The following is a 19,455-nucleotide window of genomic DNA, read 5'->3' on the forward strand; positions in this document are numbered from 1 at the left end:
TCAAGACTCAGCTTAAAGCTAATCAAACAGGCTCTAAACGACAATCTGAAGAGGAGTTTACCGCGAGCCTGGAGATATACACCAGCTATGTATATGAGCTATAGAAAGGAGAAGTTTAGATGGGCAGACTTCTGACCGAACACTATGTGAATAACATACTGGAGTCGTGCACAACCGGTTACGAAAAATAGAAATTATATATTGCTATTGAACGCCAGGCGCTGTAGTCAGTATGCAAAACTCTTCCGTCTTGCGGAGTGTCTCAGGTTCAGTTTAACGACTATTCGAATGGTTTCTCACTCTTCGTGGTTGGACGGCAAAGCCAGACCACATTAAGCCATACAGGAGTTCCAAGAACCCTTGTAAGGACGCGATTATCATCGTGTAGGCCTACTATTTAATTGATAATTCTTCTTCTCTCACTACAATCAATCATCCATCGATTCATCCATCCTCGAATCGATTCATTCATTCATCCATGTAGAAAATAGAGGATGGATGTTTGAGTCAATACCTCAAATGCTGCTGGATTCTCCTGGTTTAAGACATAGCAGACATCGATACCTCGGGAAACATGCTGTCTGCCGAGGAAATTCAAGAAATAAAACTTAGTATCGTGAAGCTGGTCATCCTCTACGGTTTCTAGAGATTAATTTCTACTTTATGAGAAGCACAACGTACTTAAGTGTTGTAATAGCTCCTTACGTCCTCATTGAGGAAGAAGTACACATTATCTGTTGTTATCTCGCCTGAATTAAGTTACGTTGAGTAGATATTTTGTGATAAAAATGTATTTGCAACTTCAGTATGCGTTATTCAGCGCAGCATTGATTAGACTCATGTCACTTTGCAATAAAATTGCACATTAATACGTTTCCTTTAAATTATTGTTTTCTCAGCTCTAAAGCTGTTTGTGTATGAGGCTATCTGTGTGGCTGTAGTTCTGAACCATGAACTACTTTAAATTTAGTACTTCGTCTTTCTTTCTCTCTATAATTGAAGACCCGAGATTGATAAGTGGATAAAGACAAAGACAGCAGTTTTGAGATAATCGAGAAGAACTATTTTCATCATTTTTTTTCAACATTCAATAAATGTTTTAATAGTCATTGAAAAGTTTACACTAGCTACATTAATAACTTTACTTACAATGTGTTTTAACATTAAAAATAATCATTTTATGGCATTATAGTAAAAATTAACTAATTCCCTTTATATTATTTTTAACAAATATAAGAATAAACGTATCTAGTTCTCGCACTCAAAGAAAGAATTCAAATTATTTCAAGACAAAATGTGTATGTAAATGTAAATACTATTCGCCAAAATAATGTCTGCAGTTAGTTAAAAGAATAGGAAACATATATTTATATGCTAGTATTTTGACTGAGTGCATCTCTGTTCTTTTTATTAATATCCATACCTACTCACGAATATGATTATACCACAGTTTATACACTGGAGGAATGAACTTCTCAAGTTTCAAAATATCACGCAATTTTTTTCTGATTTCTTGGTAATGACGATTCGTACAGATTTCCAGCTAAATCCAAATTAATTTCATTCACATGCACTTTTTTCTTCATAGCAACAAAAGTATCAGCTACGAGCATGTTGTGTCTCAGACACTGCAATATTTTTACCTGAATATACAAACGTTTTACATATTCCACAACTCAATTAGTAAAAAAAAATTTGTAAAATTGTAAATTATGTTTTATTTAATGACGCTCGTAACTGCCGAGGTTATATCAGCATCGCTGATGTGCCGGAATTTTTTCCCCGCAGGAGTTTCTTACATGCCAGTAAATTTACTGACATGAGCCTGTCGCATTTAAGCACATTTAAATGTCATCGATCTGGGCCGGGATCGAAATTGCCATACTTTAGACATGCGTAATGTATATACCACGCTACTCTGCTGTAACAATGAGAGAGAATAGGATAAGTAGGGTCTTCGTCCACTTCTCCTTCTCAACAAAAGTGGAAATCTAGAAAATGATAACATTCAGAGCCATGTAGTTCTCTTTGTACGAAGTATTTGATTACCATTTCGCACCAGTAGATGAAGTAAGGGCTATAGTTGCGTTTGGCATTAAAATCTCAATTTCATAAAAAAAATGGTCTTTATCCACTTATCATTCTCAGGTCTTCAATTCTTTAATTTTGTCCATATATAGGCCTGTTTCCGATTCATAGTAAGTTTCATTATTAGTCTTTTACATTATTATTATTATTATTATTATTATTATTATTATTATTATTATTATTACTACTACTACTCGAATAAAGTACATGGGGCAGGATCAAGTAAGAATCACTTCATCTCACATATTTCACATATACCCGTTAAGTGGTCTGGGAAAACAAAAGACAGGTGGACAGTCTCTAGCGACTCTGTTGGCAAACAAAAGACGGGAGACCCAAAAAACCACTCTCTGCCAACACTTCCAGCAAGTCACTGCTTCGGAAGACAAGCAGCTCTGTCACGGCGGCCATATTTTATACTAAGAGTGAGATATCCCAGAGGCTATACACAATAAGAAAAACTTGTCAGAATATTCGTGTTCGTCTTTTTACATCGAACACATTGTAGTCGCGTTGAGAACTAGGTTATATACATGGGGACATGATACAACATACATACATACAATCAATTATATAAACAGGAATAAAAATAATGTGTATGAGAACATAGGCCTGCATGACAAACATGATAAAACAGTGCGTTATAATCAACTAAAGGAATGTTTCAGACCAAATCAATTTACGTACTATATAGTCCAAAGTAGCTGTATAAGCCTATTTCTATTTTGGGGTTTACTTATTCCATTTGTTTTATTTATTTTATAAGCTATCTCAGAGTTCGTTGAATTTAGACTATGGCAACTAGACATCCCTTATTTCCGTGCGTGGGCAGTCCCTCATTTTCAATTATTGTCCCCGGAAGACACTTTTGTCATCTAAAGTTGCTTTTATTGGAATAATGTAGTTTCCTACCATGATAGGCTTACATCAAGGTCTCAACGGGCAAAATAGACATTTTTAGGCACCATAAAACCGCTTTCAAACGTCCATAATTCATACGTATAAAATGTGAAGATATTTAATTAGTTTTAGTTTATCTCTACAGAAAAAAATAGGCATTTAACCTAAACTCCGAGATCTAGTTATAATCATACATTGAATTTGAGGCAAAAACCTATTTTGTGTTTGAAGAGATATACTCATCTTGTACTAACACGTTTCATGGATTGTTGTAAGTAACAATGCTAATTTTATAGAGTTTAAAATGTCTAATTTGACGTTAAAACCCATTTTAGCCGATTTTATTTTAAAATATCAATAACATAATTTTTCCTATATTCTTTCTTTCTTTCTTTCTAACAAAGAAAATAATTCGCTTCATCTTGATGAAGTCACAAGTTTTTCTCTTCGGAAGATGAGGCAACTTATATCTCCTGTGCTAATGATCTTCTTAAGAATGACTCTACATTGAGGAGGCTTAAATCAGGTCACAATGAGTGTTGTGATCGCTTCTTTGGAAACTAAAGGGAAACCGAGCAACTTCACTTTCCCGCTCATGATCGGGAGAAACTTAGTTCAGTTGGTGAAAAACTAGAAAATGTTTTTCAGAAGAATCCTGGATTTACCGATCTCAATGTAGCAACGAATTTTTTATCGGGGAAGTGTAATAAAGTGGAAAATGTAACTTTCCAGTGTAAACACCTCCAAAATTTGAGTATGCTGCCGCGACATCAGTAGACTAGTTAAGTATTAAGTTTTCTGCCTACACGATTTTGCTAACAGATAAAAAATGTAAATTCTCTCGAAAATTTGAAAAAGTTACTGTTGTGTAGTGCGAGTGCAATTACTGTGTTATGAAATGTGCACATGGTTAAAATGAATAAAGTTTATTGTAAATTTAGGGAATAAAATAAATGCTTCAGTTTTTCATCATTGCGTGCTTCCATTCCATTTCAGTATACTCCTATAATAAAAACAGTTAGGAAAATAAACTCATTATTGTATAAGGGAATTTCTGAAGGACAATATTTTTATAAGACTCTTAATAATCAATTAATCAATAATCGTAAGTATAAGAGATACTTATTAAGTTTGAATAAGATGTTATGAATGGTCATGCTTTTTAGTTTTTTTTAGAGTCTATTTCTTAGCTTTATTCGCCTAATTTAGCCACCTAAAAGCTATTTTTGGAGCCTACACATTTTAAATCTAAGGCAACAACAAAAGTCTATTATCATAGATCCAACTATACGCATGAAGAGAGATCTAAACCAAGCTCATCATCAGGTTGATCATGAAAAGAGGGTCATTTATGAGCCTTGTATTCCCTACCTCAGTGCCAAGTATAACATCCCTCTCTTCAATTGGTCAGCGACAGGTTTATTTTTTGGTGGTCGGAGTTCTTTACCAAAATTTACATATATATTTTTTTTAAACAATTATCAATACCATCTTTTGAAATTCAAAAAATCATCTCACAAATTCTTAAAGATTCCCTACAGATTATAGAGTTTCATTTATACCACTCAGAAGGTCTTAATTAAGAATATGCTAATTTTAAATAAAATCTTTTATTTATAGGTATAATTTTCAGGTCATCTTCTAAGATTTTATTTTATAATTGATAATCAATGGTTCTTAATTATTACATTTTATTTTTGTAACAATATTTATATTTAATTAATTATATTTATTTGCTATTAATTTCCAGATTCTCGTGGTCATCCTTAATTAAGGCCGGACGATCTCTCTCTCTCTCTCTCTCTCTCTCTCTCTCTCTCTCTCTCTCTCTCTCTCTCTCTCTCTCTCTCTCTAACTTTCTTTGCACATTTCGACCCTCCCAAATACTAACATTGTAACTCAATTTTTTATGGTTTTGAGTTATGCTAGTTAATATGGTCTTAAATTGTTTCTTTTTCTTCCAGTACTATCATTGTAGCTCTAAACCTTCCCAAACGTATGTAAAATCTTATTGTTACCATCTGTATACACTGATTTACATGATCATTTTAAAACTTCATTTGCTTCTCCTGAAAAATGGAAGAAAGTGAGTTACAATGTTAATACTTGTGAGGGTCGATTTTTAATCATTCTTTAGATGCCTAACATTAATTGATTTAAATGTCTGAGCATTCATTACCTAGTAGTAACCAAGTGGAGCTACTGTCATTAGACTCGCGATCCACAGACTGAAAAACACAGAGGAAAAGAATGGAGAAAAAGATAAGGGACAATTGCAGAAATGAGATTTGAAAGATAATTCAGAAGAAGCATAATGGGTTTTCTTGTATGAATCAGTGTAATTTGTGTAATTATGGAGACGGCCATTGGCCTCGTGTTTACAAGAACAGCTGTACTTCGAACCGATACGCAGCATACGTACACATCGCCGGTGCTGCTGCTCTGTTAAATGCCAGCCAGACAACCAATCGCTGTGTTGTGGCTTTTAACACCAGTCCTCACGACTCACATAGGTCGTCAGGCAAAGGTTTGTCATCAAAAAGATCCCAGTTCTATCCCTAGGAGATTCTATGTGATATTTGTTTGACAAAGCAAATATGGAGTAGATTTTCTCGAGTGTAATTCTCACAGCGGTTTTTGGCCAGTGGAAATTAATGGAAACGAGTCACCAGTGTATGCTTAAAAGAGCTTACAGCTAATTGCATCACATCACGTAATCACATGTTCTATTCAGAAACTGTCGTCAGTCTTCTTCTATAGTAAATCTTCCATTTCTGACATGTCACTGTGATTACAAGCAATATTCGCACTGTACTGTCAGAAAAAGACTATCATCATAAACACATTGTACCCAAGTGTAAATACTGTGCCGTATTTACTGGAGTAGTTTCCGCCTCCTTTTTCGAAAAATTCGATGAAAAAAACGAGAGGACGGGGAGAGTTGCGCGATGATTACCAAAAATCTCGGCAATACAGTTGTCATTTAAATAAAAAAATAGAAATTTCATATCCAAATCAACCACCCAAAAAACTAACCAACACTAAATCCAATAATAAATATAAATGTAATCCATATCCACCAAAACATAAACTGCACCTTGACCTGAAATAATTTATATAATTAAATTAAGAAACAAACAATTCTTGTAGTCCTACTAATCAAATTAACGTTTAACGCTAAATGTGTATATTTGAGTAATTACAGACAGTTTTTCAGCTTTTATTTGTCTTAATTAACCTCACATGTAAATTTAGCATCAAAATTAACTTAGATCTATTGTGTAAAAAAATTAATCTTATCGACACACAGTAGAACCTCTATTATTCGTGGTAATTAAGGGAGTGGACTGGACGGTTAATCGAAAAAATCGTATAATCCGTACTATAACATATTTTCATGAATTAAGTAATTTCCTCCGCAATGTTGTGTTTGACATTCTAGATAGTGGACCAGAAGTTCATTAATTTGTCAACGATGGGTTTGTAAGGGCCAAGGAAATTGCTTGTGATGTTTCTTCGTGGAAACGCTGGAATTATAGATGTCTCCTGTTGTAAATTTACCTACTTTATATACTTTATCCTTATTTTTCATTAACTCACGCACAGTATTAACGCCAATCTCGTATTCTGATGAGAAATTAACCACGGTTTCTCTTCTCCCAAAGCTCTCAATTGTTTGCATTTTTATTTCGATATTTAGCAAAACACTTGACGCCCATGGAAGATACATTAATTGCATAGAATATATAATGTATGCGCACTCGAACAGTAGAACAAGAACTGAACGCGGCATGGGTTTGCTATAAATTGTGCGGAAGTGGGATTATTTCTTTGAAAGCAAGTAGTGAATACTTTACAAGTTGGGAAAAACACCTTCAGGTAACTTACTGCCGGCAGTAATACTGTGTATTTTAATAATACACTCTAGAAAAAATAGCTAATAATGAGGTATAGTACTACATTTTTTTCTGCGAGAGAAAGGCAGTCGGATAATCCGCCGATTGGTTAATAGGATGACGGATAATCGGGTTTATACTGCATATTTCACACTCCATTATTTTCATCGAACAACAAATCGAGATCATCTTCCGTGTTGTCAAACTAATCATCGGAGTGTTTCACTGTAGAAAGGCTGGACAATGACGTTAAATTTTCAATGACTATTTTTAGGATAGGTCTACTTGGAATCTTCGAATAAATACTCTTGAGGTGAAAAGAGGTGTCTACATTTTCAATCTAATTGAGGTCAATTACGCGAAGTAAATACAATTCTGAAAAATATGTTCTAAAAACAAGGAGGAGGGAATTTATGCGAGTAAATGCGGTAAGATATGATTGAATAAAAGTACACACAAATATACATCTAAACTTCGTTTCTGGAATCTGTAGAGTAAAGCCCGGTTCAGACGGTGCGTGTTTCCATGATGGATTCCAAGGTGGATGCGCTGATGGCTAGCCTGCGTGCTCACTTGCTGGAAGTAATGCGCTCTGATGGCTGCTTTGGTAGCTAGCTTGCTGGATTTCGAGGGTAGGTTCCTTGATTTTTCGTGTTGGTTTGCAGGCTGGAACCAACGATGTTATAGTATCACCACTGAAACCATGTCGCCATGTTCGTTGTTTTCCAATGAAACCTGTTTTTTCTTGTTCTCTAGTTTCTAAGAAACAGCAATTAAATATCGGACTTTGGCTGTTTTGCACTTATGGCTTAATTACTTTATTACGACATTTACTATTGTTAAAGTAGGACTTTAGTTGTTTTCTACTCACGGCTTAGTTTCTTCTTGATTGAGTGTTGACAACAGATGATATAGTAGATGATTTTCCAATTTGAACTGTGAGAAGAGCGAGCTCCGTGAGAACAACAACCATCACCGTAGCCAACGCGGCACCCAGCTTGCTAGCCAGCAAGAAAACAAGCACCGTCTGAACCGGGCTTAAGTCAACGCATTCGGGTGGAGCCGATTAGAAACGAATGGGCGGAGCCTATCAGTGCGAGAGTGTGTTGCGGGTTGCATCAGCTCACGGCAGCTAAGGGGTAAGATGCGCGTGGCAGAAAGTGATGGATAGTGTGGTATTTTAGACGCTCGTCTTCAAGCAATGCTTTCCCCCAGAGCAGCCATTGGACTGGCCCCCTCCACTCATCACTTGCGCAAAGGACTTGCTTCGTCTGATATACTGTACAAATTCCATGAATGGAGTTTAGCTATAATGTTATCATCTCTTAAAGAAACCGGATAGTGTAAATCGTAGCCAGATAAACTTTAACTTACACAATCACATTACGTCACCAATCCCAGCATGAATTTTCATTCTTCCATTTACACTAAAACAACTACGTCTTTCTTATTGTCACCAGTGCTGGCAACCCTACCGATTTTTCGGTAGATCTACCGAAATCACATATTATCTACCGAAACATTTTAATTTCTACCGATTATTTTTCAACTTTCTTAATTTTAATCTTTATTACAGAACCAACATCAGATATGATCGCTTAGAAAGTATTCTACACATAACATCGACAAAGCACTGTCAACAATGAGTACAGTAAAAATTAAGCTAATGCGAAAGTGACAAGTTTCTTTAATTAATTAATTGCTTCTAACAATGGAAATATAAATCTCTGTCTTCGACTTTCGACATTTCCCTTTCTCGCTCCTCATCAACAATGAACAACTGTTATTTTAAAATGCAGATAAGCCAACCTTCTGTTTCTGTAGTCCAATAGTCGTTTTCATTCAGCCATTCATAATCACATCACATTAGGTACTAAGAATTTCAGGTCAGGTGAAGGAAGTGGAAATCGGAATGGGTGACAGTGACTCGGATAGTGATTTTTCCCAAGCATCAGCTAGGCCTAGTAATTCGCGGAAGAAATTAAAGTATGTCCAGTCCTATAAAGGAGAATAGGAAAATATTCATGATTTTAAGGGATGGTTAAAACCAAGCAGAAAGGAGAAATATATGGCTATTGCTAATGTTGCGATAAAGACATTAAAATAGATTCCGGTAAAGATGCCCTTATGAAACACAGTGCATCAAAAGCTCATCAGGAATTGCAAAAGCGACTGTTTCAATTTCAAAGTAAGCAAAATACTGATTAATAAAATGTCAAAAAGTGAATTGTATCTGTATGGTTCAAAGAAAGAGGACAGTGATGTTGAAAGCAATTGATTTGAACGAATTCAGAACAAAATAATATGTTGTTAACAATATTGTGTTATTTGTAGCAATGCCACTTCGATTTTAGTATTAATTAAAGGGAAGTTACATTTGTTATTACTTACTATGGTACCAAATACAATAAAGATTTTTTAAATAAAAAATACAAATAATTTTTATAGCATCACTTGTGACATGAGCTTGCTTTTAATTTTGACATTACAAAATACCGATTTTCCTTCCAATCTACCGATATTTTCTCCCTCGTCTCCCGAAATTTCTTCCTTACAGGTTGGCAGCGCTGATTGTCACTCAGACAACACATTGACGGAGATCGACAATGCAACAAGTGCTAGCAGAATTGTCTCTCCGGCTTAGTGTGAACAATTAACAAAACCCATGGTATTATTAACATAACTTGCCCAGATTTATAACAGGTTGCCATGGCAACCCGTAGCACTAATTGTATGGACTGTGGAAGAGTAATGCTACTTTATTACCCTAAGGGAAAATGAACCCGCAAGTAGCTCTAGAAACGTTGGAAATATTAAATTCAACACACGATGTAAAATCCAAACTCTTATTTTAATCTCAACAGATATCTTTCATTATCACACAGAATTACACTTTCTACACTATTGTAGGAGGGATCAAATGGGTACTGCTACTTGTGATGTCCATTGTTAGTTCAAAATTCTTACATGAATGAGAGCGGACCGAGTGAAAGGCCCGAATCTCTGAAGCAGATCATGATTAAACAAGAATTACCTATATTTTAAGTTACCTGGAAAGGTGGAGGAACTAAAGACGGAAAAGTTGAACGCACATAAGCCGACTCAGGCGTAAATATATGTTTATGTGTAACGGGTAAAATCTTAACGAGGAGACATGGTGTGATATTTCACCCTCGTGCGTGGAGAAGAGTTGTTTTTGTGCCTACCTGCCCCGTTCCGTCCTTCGCCACCGCGCCCGAGGGAAGGATGCCAGCACAGGTATGCCAAGCAGCCAGGTAGAGTCGAAGAGCCTACCTCAACGCGCAGCTCGGCGGCCATAAAACCTTTACAACTGTCTGCGATCCCAGCTCCCGCATCAGACTCCCTCGTGCCCAATTTTATACGCTCCTCTTTTAACTAATAAAGCACCATAACTCTTCCACAGTCCACACGATTAGTGCTACGGGTTGCCATGGCAACCTGTTATAAATCTGGGAAACTCATATCAATTATACCATTAACAATGATTCCATCGTGGCTCAACACTTCTACCAAAAATACAGCGGAATAGATTACATTGTAGGTAGAGAAGTGGCACTTCGTCTCTCTTATATGGACTGGATATGTATATACTTTCTCTCCTGTGTCGACTTAATGGGTCATGATGGCCACAGACAGAGGTCCCAGCTCTCGCAAGCATCTAGAGTTTGTTCAAAATTCTCAAATGAGGCGGAATTGGTCATGCCCAACCCTTGAAGAATTATTATTATTATTATTATTATTATTATTATTATTATTATTATTATTATTATTATTATTATTATTATTATTGCTTATAGAACCCGCAGGTTCATTGCCGACCTCACACAAACCCGCCATCGGTCCCTATCCTGTGCAAGATTATTTCAATCTCTCTCATCATATCCCACCTCCCCCAAAGGTCTTTTTCACTCCGGCCTTCCAACTAACTCTCGGGAGGAAATTAAACACAGAATAAATATGGGAAATGTCTGTTATTAATTCGGTTGAGAAGCTTTTATCATCCAGTCTGCTGTCAAAAAATCTGAAAATTAGAATTTATAAAACAGTTATATTGCAGGTTGTTCTGTATGGTTGTGAAACTTGGACTCTCACTTTGAGAGAGGAACAGAGATTAAGGGTGTTTAAGAATAAAATTCTTAGGAAAATATATATTTGGGGCTAAGAACGATGAAGTTACAGGAGAATGGAGAAAGTTACACAACGCAGAACTGCATGCATTGCATTCTTCACCTGACAATTAGGAACATTAATTCCAGACGTTTGAGATGGGCAGGGTATGTAGCACGTATGGGCGAATCCAGAAATGCATATAGAGTGTTAGTTGGGAGGCCGGAGGGAAAAGGACCTTTGGGGAGGCCGAGACGTAGATGGGAGGATAATATTAAAATGGATTTGAGGGAGGTGGGATATGATGATAGAGATTGGATTAATGTTGCACAGGATAGGGACCGATGGCGGGCTTATGTGAGGGCGGCAATGAACCTGCGGGTTCCTTAAAAGCCATTTGTAAGTGTTATTATTATTATTATTATTATTATTATTATTATTATTATTATTATTATTATTATTATTATTATTATAAAACTCGCTGACAGTTAAAAAATTCCATCCAAAAAATTATCAAAACTAACGCCAAGCAAATCCCTAAAACTTCGATCACACCGAAAAATATGCATGGTGCAGAAAGCTGGACAATTCCGAAATCCTCCGAGGATAATGTGCTCATTTTCGAAAGGAAGATTCTGTGAAAAATATTTGGTAGGTACTATACAAGGTTAAGCGTGATGAATCGGCCATTTTATAACACATACAAAGACTGAGACCTAATAAAAACGAAGTCACTACAGTAAGATGACCGGGGCACCTATACAGAATAAGGATATCAGACTAAGTAAGAAAGTAACTTTCTATAAGGTAACTTAAACAAGAAAAAGAGAAAGACCTCGTAGAATAGAATCCCCGAGTGATTGGAATTGGACACTGGAAGACAGAACCCGATGATAGGACAGTTTGGAAAGGAACAGTTCAACGGTCTTAGCACAGTCTAGTATACAGTCACGAAGCTTGAGTTGTTGAGGGTACTTGAAACAATATATTGTGCAGGTACTATTTCGCATTGTATGTAATGAGGAGATAGTAGTGATTCTAGTGGTTAGCAACTGTCTATGGATGCATATTTACTACGTATTGAGCTTCGTGACTGTATAATCACAGTCGGCCCCACTTTTTGACCCATAAATTCTAGCGAGTTTTTGCGTTAAGAGTTCTATATCTGTAAGTGGAATCCTAGCGTCAAGTTAAACACCAATCCAAGGGATCCCTCCGTATGTCGGTATACTGCAAGTGAAATAAAATATGAAAACGTCAACGTGTTAAGATAGGCCTGTAAGATGACAAACTATTAAAACCTTAGAAACATGTCTTTATATTTTAATGTAGATAATAATTTCGGTTGAAACCACCACAAATTTGATCTTCGGCTAGAACAAAGCAAGCATCCGTAATTTAATATTGTAGTGCTTTAACAAATACTTAACGAGTCCGATAAACCGGTATCTGGCCGGGTCAGTAACTGGAAAGCCTGTCCAAGACTCAGCCATTCAAAATAAGTGCGGCCTCTACTAACTTATAGAGAACAAACTAAATTGGTTCACAGCATTTACATAATGATGTGCTAACAGCAGGCGGCCTTGGATACGCGGGTCTTCCTCAGACAGAAAAATGTATACAAAAATACACACAAGGTGAATGTCTGACTGTTAACCATGTGCCAGACATAAGGAGTATACAGGACACGTAGGCACAAGTTATGTCTTATTTACTGTCTGTTATTTAACGACACTGCATCAACCACTAGCTTATTCAGAGTCCATGAAATTGGTAGTATTTGAAGAAATGAGGACAAGGATTCGCCATGAATTACCTGACATTCGTCTTACAGTTGGTCAAAATCTCGGCAAAACCACAACTAGGTGATCAGCCTAAACTGGAATCAAACCCACGCCCATGGGTAGCTCCGAATCAACGCGCTAACGCCTAAGCAATGCTTGCAGCTATTTATAATCGTAATAGCAATGAGACACTGGTCAACAAAATGAAACATATTTTTTGTTAAAAGACAACGAATGAGTGCTTCTTGTAGCATTTTTCGTGCTGATTTCAGATCTGTTTTCAAAATTGTTGTATCACCCAGAGTTTTTGAGTAATTATATTAAATGTACTTCAGACTTTTGTAGTACTGATACCTTGTAGTATTTTACCTAAAATCATATTTATTTAGGCCTGCATAAAATGTGTGTGAAATAGATTTTAGCCCGCGCTACGGGCGTGCTAAACTAGTCCCGGCTATCGACTGATTACTTGTACAGGATTCATATCATATATCGCTAACACTGGTTTATGAATACGAAAAACGTTAGTTCGCTGATCATCAAACGGAAGCCCGCGCTAAGAATGTCTATGAATATGGCCCTTACATTTTACTCTTCTGTATAAGTCGCAAAATACTAGCCTATAGTCAGAAATCTTTCGCCACAAACAAATTTAAGACATAAGCAAGAGCGGAATGTGTCGCTATTTGTAATGAAAAATACTTGCTTCTCCTAGTCAGTTGTGAAGATCATGAATTCGTGGATGAACAATATATATATTATTTTTTTTCTCTGAATGGTTTTGGCTGAAGCTCTCCCATTCGGGGTTATTTTTACGTAACGTAAACCTATGACAAGTACAGAAAGTTCCTATGCAGACTGGCTCCAGGTAGTAATGTTACGTCGGCTTAATGACGATAGTGCGGGGCGTCGGTCCCGAGGAAGCTAAGCGATAAGGAGTGGAGTGAGACCGGTCTGCGTAGGGAAGCGTACACGGAGCTGTACGTACTCCGTCGAACGACAGTTCGCCGCCCGACAACAGATTTTCTTAGGCAGAAGTTGGAATGGGACCGGTCTGCGTAGGATCTCTGTGTACTTCCCAGATGCACTTACGTTCCGAAGAAAGTCATACTAAAGGCCAATTCACAATGAAAATTAAACATAACCGTAACATAAACACAGAAGTTTGCGCCCAGGCTACCAAATGGGATCATTCACAATGATTCACATAAGCATTGGCATAAACATTACCGTAAGACGTTAACATGAAAGTTTTCAAACTCCAAACTTTCATGCTTATGCTTACGTGATTTGCAAACAGAACACAATCGTGGAGCGCTGAAGTATACGACAGAATATGAGGAAATGGCGTTGTTATGTTTCCATGGTTACCAAGTATGTTTGCTGTTATATTTATGTTCCCATCGTGAATGATGGTATGACTTCTTGATTTTACTGTAACGTTAAGTTAACGCATACGTTATGTTTAATTTTCATTGTGAATGAGCCTTAAGACTAAATGCTCTGAAGATGACTACAACACAGCGGTCGAAACGTCAGCCACCAACACCAAGACAACGCGGTAGAAGCCCCGAAGCTTATCCACAGACCATGTACACCAGCCGCAGAAGCCTACGCGAACGCTTAACTAGTATGTAGCCTATTTTGAATAGATTTTATCAGTTTCATGTATTTCACCAATAAAACCATGCAGTGTATCATTATTATCATTATTACATGCCATACTCCACAGTAGTTTATTGGTATGAATACGCATTCTATGAGCCTTACGTAAAATAGCAGTTTATATTCCAACTTCAGTGAGCAGTTTCAAATTCACAGGCAGTTCGGTGTGAAAGTGAACAGTGCACCTGTCCAAAGATTCCCGTTTCAGTCCTGGAGGCATTGTAACGTGTTTATTTCGATAAGACAATTCGTCTATCTGGGAATGGTAGCAGCACAGCCCAGTATTCACATAGGGAAAAATCGAAAGAATTCAATCCGATAAACGTCCTGGCCAAGGTACCGGAGCGTCATGTTCATCATCAATCCAATGACGGATTTCAGGGCTGTAAACTTTCTCAGAACGTCGGGTGTGACGAATGTGACATCATCTGCACTATTCTAATGGTTATAATTAGGATCCGAAGTTCATCCTCTAAAACAAAATAAATATGCATGCAATTATGACCTTAACAAATGAAAAAAATACACTATTAGACATTTACTAATAAATCAAGAAAATTATGATTTCCTGTAACAGTAACTTCAACAAATATAGACTTGTTTCTATTCTTCAGAAATTGAAACAAATAAGTACAGTCTGATCCGTTTGGATATGGATAATATGTTGTTTTCTAATGCCAGGAGTTTGACAAAGTCATTTGACCTCTTGCACTCCAATATTTTTCAAAGTTATTATCATGGTCAGCCACTGAAGCACAGATTTTGAGGTGTTCCGAATCCATTTCTTGGTTTGAGTTGCACAATGGGCAGTTAGGGTACTGATATATTCCAATTCTATGCCGGTGTTTGGCCAAACAATCATGGCCTGTTACCAATCTAAATGCAGCTATAGACAATTTTCGTGGTAAATCAGGAATTAGGCCTAACTGTGGATTATGACGCAGAGAGTTCCATTTTTTTCCTTGAGATTGTGTTATCAAATTTTGTTTGTTGAAGTCTAAGTACGTAGATTCAATAAATCTTTTCACAGAGTAATGCCACAGTCTATTATATACAGTCACGAAGCTTAATACTTACTAAATATGCAAACAAACAGTTGAAATATGCATCCATAGATAGTTTCTCACCACCAGGATCGCTACTATCGCCTCATCACAGACTCTTTCCCTAACAAACCATAAAATGTATTGTACTTTCGATATCGTGTTCTTTTGAAAAAATTAACATCTTCCTTACACTATTGAAATATGAAAAATCATAAGGTTTATACATTACTTTTTTAAAATACATATTATATTCTATAAACTCACCTTCCTGGATCTTTCGGAAGAAGGATAACTCCAACCTATTTTTCTTACAATTTATAGTACTACAAACGTCTCCTTGTCCCATATTATTATTCAAATTATTGTATTTTAGCCATTTACATTTATTACAACCGATAACGAACATTTCACAGTTTACATAGCTTTTCACAAAAATGCTTTTTCGATCTAGACCAGGCGTAATGTTTGTTCGGGTTTTCTATTTCAGTGTATGGAGCTCAGTGAAATATTATATTATAACTTTATTGCTTATCATTGCTAAGCTTTATTTTGTGTAATGTGTCCATAAGTTCCGTTTACTTCTTGTTGCATAATACGATGCAGAAATAATTACAAAACTGTGTTATTTCAATGTGAAGAAAATTTTACATGTTAACATAATCTGTTCGCGTCAACATTTCAAGTTTAGAATGGAAGCTATTTTGAGGTTTAATAAAAAAGAATTTATATTGTGATTTCAGTTTAGCACATCTACATTCCTGAATTTTAGACAAAACATTTACCATTTAGTGTACGTACAATTGTGTTACTTCGTCCCTTAGGTAGTAGATAAATACAATAATTCAGTACTCAATTGTAGTATTAAAATACAGACAAATTGAATGTCCGGGGTATCATACATGACATTATGCTTAACTATAATGTATGATTGCGAATTTAGGAATATAAGTTAAATATAGTAAACATAACCTATAATTTTCATATGAATGGCAAGGCATTGGAGATCACTAAATTTAGACAGAAAGGGGCAACTGGTACAGTAAACATAATCTATAATTTCAACATATCTAAATATCCGTGCGGTGCAATTTAAAATTATTGAATCGTGTATAAATGAATGTACAAGAATTTCGCAATATTTAATCGAAATAAAGGCAGGTATTACACATACGAACAACGTAATTTTCACACAATAAATAATATTACATCTTAACTCGCAAGTGAATTATGTCTGAAGTGTCTCATAATCATTGTTTTAAATTTTATTAATGGAAGTACACTACATTTTAGAGAAACATATGTTACTATTTATGCATTCCAACTAATTTATATGGTTGAAACGCCGCCCTTCGTGATCGGGTTAAGCGAGTTACATGGTCTGCCTTACGGCCTGTATTAGATCACGATGGCTGTGGCACAGTCTATTGTTCCTAGTACTCACAGCGCTCCAAGCGGCTAGCAACTATCGCGAGATTTGCAAAAAATCACCCCAAGCTTCGTGACTGTATATAGTAGACTGTGGTAATACGCAGATTTCGTAACAGGTCTGTAAGTAGCAGTGCTGCCCTTCTTTGCTAAAGCATCCGCATTCTCGTTTCCTAGGATATGGATAATATTAATTTGTTATTATAAAGCTATTATGATCCAGAAAGTAAGTTTCCCGATTTTTTCCTCTTGAAAGTAAACGTAATTAGCCGTGTCAATTGCGCATGCGTAACATGTCTATCACGTATCAATCATATGCCGGACAGGTCCCGCCTGGTGCCAGTAGCGTGGCAGCAGTGGTCCGAAATGGAAGCTCTTATTCCTTCTCCCGCCGTCTGCGAGGTTCGGTCGATGATAAAGTTCTTCAATGCACAAAGCATTGCGCCAATTGAAATTCATCGGCAGCTCTGTCAGGTCTATGGGCCAAACATCATGAGTAAGCAGATGGTGCGTCGCTGGTGTAGGCAGTTTTCCGAAGGTCGTCAAAGTGTCCATGATGAAGAGCGCAGTGGGCGACCGTCCCTCATCAATGATGATCGTGTTGAGCTGGTGCCGCAGTGCATCATGGAGAACCGTCGCTTCACGATTACGGAGCTGAGCAGCAATTTTCCGCAGATATCGCGATCCTTGTTGCATGAGATTGTCACTAAGCACCTGCTGTTCAAAAAAGTGTGTGCCAGATGGGTGCCGAAAAACCTGACACCCGAACACAAAATGCAACGTTTAGGAGCAGTACTGACATTTCTGCAACGGTATCACGATGACAGCGACGAGTTCCTCGACAGGATCGTCACGGGCGATGAGACTTGGATTTCGCACTTCACCCCGGAAACCAAGCAGCAGTCAATGCATTGGCGGCATAGTGGATCTCCGGTCAGGACGAAATTCAAAACAGACGCTGTCGGTGCGGAAAGTGATGTGCACGGTGTTCTGGGACAGGAAGGGCATTCTGCTCATTGACTTCCTTCCAAGAGGTGAAACAGTGAACGCTGACCGTTACTGTGAAACACTGCGAAAATTGCGACGTGCTATTCAAAACAAGAGGCGTGGAATGCTTACTGCAGGTGTTGTGCTCCTCCATGACAATACTCGTCCACATACGGCTCGGCGCACAGCAGCTGTTTTGACGGAATTTGGCTGGGAGTTGTTTGATCATCCACCCTACAGTCCTGATCTTGCTCCCAGCGATTTTCACGTTTTCTTGCGCCTCAAGAAATTCCTGTCCTCAGGTGAGCGTTTTGGCAACGACGAAGAGCTGAAGACGTCTGTCACACTGGTTCCATTCACAGGCGGCAGAGTTCTACGACAGAGGGATACAAAAGTTGATCCCACGATACAAGTTTCTCAATTCTGATGGTGGCTATGTTGAAAAATAGCTGAAACATTGCTGTACCTGTGCCAATAAATGTTTTCCTGAAAGTGTGTGTTCCTTTTAAAAGAAATAGGGAAACTTACTTTCTGGATGCGCCTCGTAGTAGGAAAAATCTCTTGCTGGTTGTAGTATGATTATAAGATGGGAGTTTCCATATATGACGATCAACAACGCACAATCTGAAAGGACAAATGAAAATCGTAATGATTAAAATGGCTACTACAAATCAACAGCGGGCACAATGTGTTCTTTGGTATGCTAATTTTGAGTGTTAAAAGGGTTCAAAGAGAATTTCGAAGTGAGTATGATGTTCATAATGTACCTAAACACAATTCCATAATGTTGTGGTATCGAACATTTATAGAAACAGGTTCTGTGTTAAAAAAACATGCAGGAGATCGCAGGCGAAACCAAGTACGAGAAGCAGCTATCTCTTAACTTGGCCCCCCAAACTCCCCAGATCTAACCCCTCCTGACTTCTTCGTGTAGAGTTTTGTTAAAGACATTGTGTATTCACAGAAACCCAGAAACATTGATGATCTGAGAGTAAAAATTACTCAAGCTTTTCAACAAATCACTCCTCTTATGTTACAACGGACATAGGCAGAATTGCATCACCGTTATGAGTTGTGCAGGGTGCGCAATGGGGGTCATGTTGAGCTCTGAGGAATCTCCCATCTTTCAATGTTGTATGGACAAAGTTTCAACAAATAAAGTTTAGCAGTAAATGTTTTACGGTGTTTTTATTTTATCCATACCCAAACGGATCACCCTATAGTTTGATTGTCCAAAATCAGCAATGAAATGCAGTTTATAACCAGCACCATGTTATTTAGGTACATCTAAATGACGTGCATCGTACCCCAGAGAGTGGCAGGTCATTTGGCATGGTAGGTCGGTATGCCTTCGAAAACGTGTTGTATTTATCCTCAGCGATCAACTTTTGAAATTCTGTTGCTTAAATACTTTGAAAGATATGAATCAACCTACCAACGAAAATAAATAGTAAGTTCCAGATTCAAAGTCTGAGATTCAACCTTACAAGTACTGTTCGAGTATTTATTTCGTAATGGTCATGAAGATGAATACAT

General features: G+C 37.2%; 1 protein-coding gene across 4 annotated transcripts in view; it reads right to left on the reverse strand.

The window, feature by feature from the left end:
• The window catches only part of Cdk4 (Cyclin-dependent kinase 4), a 371,407-nt gene that overhangs the window by 269,819 nt on the left and 82,133 nt on the right, over positions 1-19,455 (reverse strand). Inside the window, exons 2-3 of one of the 4 annotated variants that reach the window (XM_069829863.1) lie at positions 18,448-18,543; positions 18,052-18,292 (exon numbers count right to left, since the gene is read on the reverse strand). The exons of 1 other annotated variant lie outside the window; for it this stretch is intronic. The gene's annotated coding sequence lies outside the window, so the exon portion shown is untranslated. Of the gene's footprint in view, positions 1-7,755; positions 7,775-18,051; positions 18,293-18,447; positions 18,544-19,455 lie in introns of those variants that run through there. 2 more of the 4 variants (XM_069829856.1, XM_069829888.1) reach the window with 2 other exon arrangements.

Source organism: Periplaneta americana, chromosome 1, assembly GCF_040183065.1.
Source record: "Periplaneta americana isolate PAMFEO1 chromosome 1, P.americana_PAMFEO1_priV1, whole genome shotgun sequence".
Classification (NCBI taxonomy): domain Eukaryota; kingdom Metazoa; phylum Arthropoda; class Insecta; order Blattodea; family Blattidae; genus Periplaneta; species Periplaneta americana.